Raw genomic sequence first — 7,008 nt, 5'->3', positions numbered from 1 at the left:
AGATATCCAGGTATCCAGGTTTATATATTCCTTACAGATATCCAGGTATCCAGGTTTATATATTCCTTTCAGATATCCAGGTATCCAGGTTTATATCCTTGGATATATTCAGGTTTACATTTTTATATCTTCATTGCTAAAGGATAATATAGTAATATACCTAAAGAGAAATATTCCCTGTAAGGACCTTTAAGTCCTTGTTTGTCCCTAATATTGCTCTTTTTTATGTACAAAACCACTGCTGTAATATATTCGTGCATTTCTGTAAATAAACATGTTGACCACTCAACATCAATACAAGGATACAAACCTATATTAAAAAAGTTGTACACTTTAAGCACATTTTTGTGTCAACTCACAGTCACATGACCCTCAGGGAAGGTTTAGAGACGATCAAATTCGACAAATTTTGCGATTTACAATAAAAAATGACAGCATGAAAAGCAATGAAAAACCGAAGCTTAGTAATTTACATTCCAATTGATGCTTACTTTTTTTTCTAATCCAATTACTTAGAACGCAGAATATTTTTTGATAAAAAACTAACAAAAGTTTTTTTCAGCATTCCAACAACTTGATTGCTAAACCAGAGTTTATTCAAATCCTTGAAGAAAACATAACAGGTACGATTAAAGAATTTAAAAATTTGATTTTCAAAAAAAGTTTTTCAAATTCTATGTGATCTCAAAATAAATGTGTCTTAAAAATTTATGATGTTTCATAAAGTGCAGTGGCCGGGCTTTGTACCAATACAATGAAGATGATTTTTCTAATTTTCTATTTAACTTTTGAATTTTATTTCTACCAAGCATTTTTTAAATTACAAGTTTACAAGTAAACAAAGAGAAGCTGTTAATGGACAGCTTCTCTTTGTTAATTGACAGCTGTTAATTGACAGCTTCTCTTTTTTCCGTTTTATGTGTATCCATTCTGTTTAAAATTCGTAGGCTTTGTATTGATATATATATATGAAATTATACATAACTAGCTGAAGGGCCCGGCGTTGCCCGTGGAAAAAAAAATGAAAAAAAAGTTTGAATTGTTTAGCCTATAACACCCCCGGCTACCCATGAGTGTCCACATACAATTTCAGCCCACTCGGTCCAGCCGTTTGGCTGGCTATAGGCAACATATATATACGAATGTCTTGTTTTATTATATAGATGATGAGTAATTTCTTATATTTTTAGAGCTTGAATTTGTAATCTTTCCAACATTTTCTCGTTCTATATTATAAAAAATCCAAAATTAAGCTGTTACTATCATATATTCAATTTTCAAATAGAAAGAAAGAATGAAAATCGTTGTGAATTTATTTATGTCACTCTTTACCTGGAGAACGGGGTTCGTAAAGTTCTCTGTAATGTCCTTTGAAATATTGTATTTTCAGATTTGACGGATATAGTGCAGACTCTAGGATTAGAATCTCATCAATCAAAAGAATTTCAAATTTTTAAACAAGCTTCTGTTGCCCTTGCCAGTGCCAAGGATATTCTCCTATTTGCCACAATGTTGCCCTAAGAGGTTCTTAGTGTGAAACCATTGCCACTGCAAAGAAAATATATCATATATCTTTGCCACAATATTACCCTAAGTGGTTACAAGTGTGAAAGTATAACATATAGTTTTGCCACAATATTACCCTAAGTGGTTACAAGTGTGAAAGTATAACATATAGCTTTGCCACAATATTACCCTAAGTGGTTACAAGTGTGAAACCATTGCCAGTGCCAAAGAGCATATTACTTTGTCACAATGTCAAAATTAAAACCATGGTCATGTCAAAAGATAACTTTACCCTAAGTGGTTCCATGTGGGAAACCTTTACCAGTGCCAAAGAACATCTTAATTCTTTGTCACAATGTCAAGACATAAGATAACTTAAAACGCTGCCATATAATTGCTCCAAGTGGGTTGCTATTGCAAAGACTATTATACTGCTTGGAAGTGCTTTCATAATGTTTTTCTTCTCTTTACATTAAAAAACAACAATTTTCCTACTTTTATTGACGAAGTTTTTTTGGAGTAATATCTTTGATTTCTGACTGCATTGGCAACAAACCTACAATTGCAATGATTCATGTGAGGTCTCCTCACCAAAAAATTGTGTCAGTTTGATCAATTTCTTGTAGTCTCTAGACCTCCCCCCCCCCTTCAGAAACCTTTTCATAATTCTTAAATCACTCCTTATAGCATAGCCAAAAATAGTTAATTGTAGATGAACTAGCTGAAAATGTAAAAGATCTGGTTTTCTAATCCTTTTATCTGTGCAACCAAATATTGTACTAACAACTATGAATTCTGTTAGATCAGAGCTGGGAACTTTAGAACTTAACCCTATCCCTGCTGGGGTACTTGAAAACCAGGATATGCTGGGGGGGGGGTCAATTTGACCCCCTCTCTAAATCCCATGTTTTATGTCCAAATATGACAAATGATACATCATTAAAAAGCTCTTGTGCTCTACTTTTAGAATCTGCAAAAAAATTTACAAATTTGCAAAAATTGAATTTTTTTTAATTAATCTGAGCTCGGAACTTTAGAATGGTGGATATCGAGATCCTCTATTTTTCTTAATCTCGAGACTAACCTAATCTTTTACTTGTATCCTGAAAAGTGTATAAATTCAACCAATCAGAGTCGCGTATCAGAAGCCGGGAAATTTGAAATTTTGCGCGACATTTAAGATGAATATACTGAAACGGGAGAGACTCTCTAATTTAAACTGATTTTTCTATACTATATCCAATAAAAGTGGATTAAGCAAGAAGTTTAAATTGTCCACATTGTATATTCGGACAGTCGGGATTAAAGGTATCCCATTCTAAAGTTCCCAGCTCTGGAGATTAATAACAAGAGCAGACCAGCATTAAATAATCTGGAGATTAAGAAAAATAGTGGATCAAGCATTAATCCCGATATCCACCATTCAAAAAATCCCAGTTTAGATAACCTAAGTTATATCAAAGGTTTTTACCATCAGGTTGCGAAGATAAAGGGATTAGAAATCCTTTGTCATTGTTTTTTTTTAGATGAATCATGTAATAAATTTTAAATCTATTAAATCTATTAGTTAACAGTATGAAATAGACATTGAAGTATAAAAAAATCTTTGGATTTATTAAGTAAATACACGAGAAAAAAAATAAAAAGTGTGTTCGTTCAATTACATAAACACAATACAAATATATCAACATTTCCGGTCCATCTTTACAGAAAAATGATCAACAAAAGCTGAAAAACTTTCTCGAATTTTTCTGAATTATATTTTTGCCATGATATCTGCAGTAACATCCTCTGCGTTCCTGCTGGCATCAATCTAAATAGAAATATATTCAAATTTGACTGCTTGCTAACATTTAACCGAATAATGTAGGATGTATGTATTGGCATGGGGTCACGAACCTGACCCTACAGTAAAAGTAAATTCTACCTAAAGTCTGACTGCGTCAACCTTGTTGCACCGGCTAGTCCTATTGAGTGCCCAATCTCCGGGCGGTACAGTACAAACTGGGACCGGAAAAAGTTGACCTGGCTTGGAAATTCAAATGTACTACGGCTGCCGTGGGGTGCTACATATAACCCTAAAAGCATATTGGAGATGGATGCCGACCTTTACATTTTAATATAATGTTAACTTCTTTACTTCATATCCCTTGCAGCTGTTTTTGTCCAAATAATTCAGGAATTGATACCCCCTCAACTCCCCCCCTCCCGAATAGTATATTTAACATTATTTATAGAAGTAAGATTAGTAGCGATCAAAAGCGCTTTTTTTTATCGCATTAAGCCTATACCCCCTTTCATTTTCGCGAACACTCCCTTTAAACTAAAGTAAATCTTTATTCTTTTCCTTTGAAAATTAGACGGAGTTTTAGGAGTTTCAGAATTTAGCAATCTTTAAATATTTCCTATTAAAGTCTGGGTAGGTACCTTTCACGAGCAGCCGTAGCACATTTGAATTTCCGAGCCGGGTCAACCTTTCCGGTACAACTCAATAGGACTAGCCAGTGCAACAAGGTTGACGCGGTCAGACTATAGGTTGAATTTACTTTTACTAAAGAGTCAGAGATGCATGTTTTACATATCAAGCCATTGTTTCTATGCAGGGAATATGTGATGCTCAGTATTAATACCTAGATACTACTCGCATAAAGGTTTTTTACTTTATCTAATTTTACATAATATGAAATTTTTTTTATTTCGGGTAAAAATATATACATTAAGATATTTTTTGGTGTTTTTTTAAAGGAATTATTTTTAAAGCTAACAAACAAAAAAGTAAAATTTTGAATACAATAGACTAGATATTAAGCTGTGAAAAAAGTAATACTGACAGTATTCAACTAATGAGTAAAACTTGTTAAAAACAACGTAAAGAAAAGTAAAGTATAAACAATACATTTTAACCTATTAAACGTTAACAAAACTCATAAATAAAACCAAATATGTCAAATCTATAAAAATAGTTTGTGAGTTTCAAATCTTTGAAATTTTTTTGTAAGTTTAAAATCTATCAAAATGTTTTGTGAGTTTAAAATCTAAAAAATGTTTTGTGAGTTTAAAATCTATTAAAATGTTTTGTGAGTTTAAAATCTATCAAAATGTTTTGTGAGTTTAAAATCGATGAAAATGTTATGAAATGTATATTTACCTTGATTAATTTATCCTGGTATTTATCCAATACTGGTCGAGTCTGATTCTGTTAAAAAATATTTCAAAAAATGGCATTATAAAAGTTTAATGAAAACATTATATATACAGTGATAACCGCGCCGAAATCTCTAATAAAGATAGACGACTTTACAGCATTACTTAAGTGTATTTGATGTTGTTACAAAGTAAATAGTTATATATTAGACAATTAAATTAAATCCTTAATTAAGTTTGAAATGGGGTTGTGTACACTGCACAATTGCTTTGTCTCATGTCCATTAGACTATTTGAAATCATAACTTGAGTCTAAAAGTCGTCTTCCTATTTCAGAGTTTTCTGGTTAATACTGTACTACAGACGTAAATTTCAAGTAACCCTTCTTTGAAAAAAGCTTTATCTTAACGTAGAGTTAGAAATAATTTAGATACCATTTTTAATTTGATTATTTTAAATTTTGATTTCTTTAAAAAGTTACCTTTGATTCAAAAAAAATTTAAGAAATTGTCAAAACTAAAAAATTTTCCTTCCAGATAGATATTTAGATAGATAGATAGATAGATAGATAGATAGATAGATAGATAGATAGATAGATAGATAGAGTTAGTTGTTTATGAAACTGGAAAAATGTTGCAAACTCCAGATATATCGCATTCTCACAATGTCAAGTTACACTGTAGTTTATCTTACTGGGCAAAATGCAAAACAAAGCAAATAAGAATTTCATTTGTTGTTGCCATAGAGAATAGAATATATAGAGAGGAATTAAAAGAATCTCTCGGTATGATTTTTTTCAGTCCCTTTCAGCCTGAAAGGGAGTTGAAAGTGTACAAATCTTGTAAATGTTCACTAAATATATGCAATAGAGTACATTAATACAGTATGTTCCCTAGACTATCCATTTCAATTTCGAATTTTTTAAACTGTTAAATAAACTTTATAAAATGAATTAGGTGAATAAAAATCATCATTTGATTTATAGTTATAACGGAAAATCATCGTTTGTAAAGTGGAAGGCATAGAGTCTATGTGAAATGATCATTGGTCAATTATGAAACCAGCCTATTTCATAATTTGGGTTTCTTTTAACAATAATTTTAAATTTTCTATAAAATGATATTCCAGGGCCCAACAGGTAATATAGCATACATATGTGAAGTACACCTGCAGTATGGAAACAGTTCAAAAAAATGGCCGTTTTACACTTTTTTCCAGTAAATTCCTCTCTATATATTCTATTCTCTATGGTTGTTGCTCATTTTTAAGCTTAAAAGGAGTGACCGCGCCGGCAATAGTGGGGTGTTTATTCATTTCAAACCTGTAATGTGAAGAGTTGGTGGCAACGAGAACAGAATTATGTTCAAACGTGTTTATTTTGGTTTCATAACAAAGTGAAAAATCTCCGAAGTCCAAGTCCGAAACAAATTCTATTTTTTCTCTCTCGCTAATCGCTATTTTATACTGCAACGGAAAACCGTCTGTGTTTACATATTGTCAGTCATATTTTCATCTCTTACTCAAAATACGTTGAAAAAAATGCAAACTTCTTCATATTCTCTGATTTGTCATACTTAAAGAGTAAAAAAAGGTTAAATGTGAATTTAACAGGTGTTAAATGGGTTCCAACTGACCAGAACCCATATGAGTAAACCAGAACCCATAGTTAACCCATATTGTATCCATCTCATAAAACTAAGCTAGTGGGGTAGATCAGATAGGCCTATGATAGGCAGGGGGTACTGTAAAAAGTCAGGCCTATGATAGGCAGGGGGTACTGTAAATAGTGAGGCCTATGATAGGCAGGGGGTATTGTAAAAAGTCAGGCCGCGCCATTTAAGTTAAAACTGTGTCAACCAAGGCAAGGGTCGGGCGAGTACATGGCGCACACGTCCATATGGACAATACAAGGGGTCAAATCAACCATGTTGTCGGTCACTCCCTTTCAGATTTTTCCCCCAAACATGCCACTTCTGTTTGCAAAATGTAGAATAGAGGAATTTCTTGTGTTTTTGTCTGGGCAAGAAAAGGAAGTGGCTTGATTCAAATAAATGAATAAAATAAATAACTCAAATAAATGATTCAAATAAATGATTCAAAGTAATGATTCAAATATATGGTTCAAATAAATGAATCAAATTCAAAAAATTGTTTTCATAAATAAGAAAATCTATGAATTCCATTTGTTGAATTTTTTCCCCTGAAAGTTAGCACAACGCTTAATAATCGCCTCGGGAACATCGTCAAAGTTTCCTCGATTTGTCAATCGATCAATCATTACATCCTAGACACATAATTATTATTACTATTATTTTTATTATTATTATTATTATTATTATTATTATTATTATTAATATT

At 31.9% G+C, this 7,008-nt stretch overlaps 2 long non-coding RNA genes across 2 annotated transcripts; one reads left to right on the top strand and one right to left on the bottom strand.

Annotated features, from left to right (window-relative positions):
• Positions 1-537: 537 nt before the first annotated feature.
• Positions 538-3,109, top strand: LOC111717670 (uncharacterized). Its single transcript, XR_002768869.1, has 3 exons — positions 538-623; positions 1,391-2,235; positions 3,033-3,109. It is a non-coding gene; the product is annotated as an uncharacterized LOC111717670 (long non-coding RNA).
• On the bottom strand, positions 3,102-4,706 carry LOC111717669 (uncharacterized). Its single transcript, XR_002768868.1, has 2 exons — positions 4,655-4,706; positions 3,102-3,319 (listed from the first exon to the last, which is right to left on the bottom strand). It is a non-coding gene; the product is annotated as an uncharacterized LOC111717669 (long non-coding RNA).
• Positions 4,707-7,008: the final 2,302 nt, after the last annotated feature.

The sequence above is a fragment of the Eurytemora carolleeae genome, unplaced genomic scaffold (assembly GCF_000591075.1).
Source record: "Eurytemora carolleeae unplaced genomic scaffold, Eaff_2.0 scaffold2691, whole genome shotgun sequence".
In the NCBI taxonomy this organism is placed as follows: Eukaryota; Metazoa; Arthropoda; class Copepoda; order Calanoida; family Temoridae; genus Eurytemora; species Eurytemora carolleeae.
Note: the sequence above shows the minus strand (reverse complement) of the source record. Positions and strands in the feature narration are given on the sequence as shown.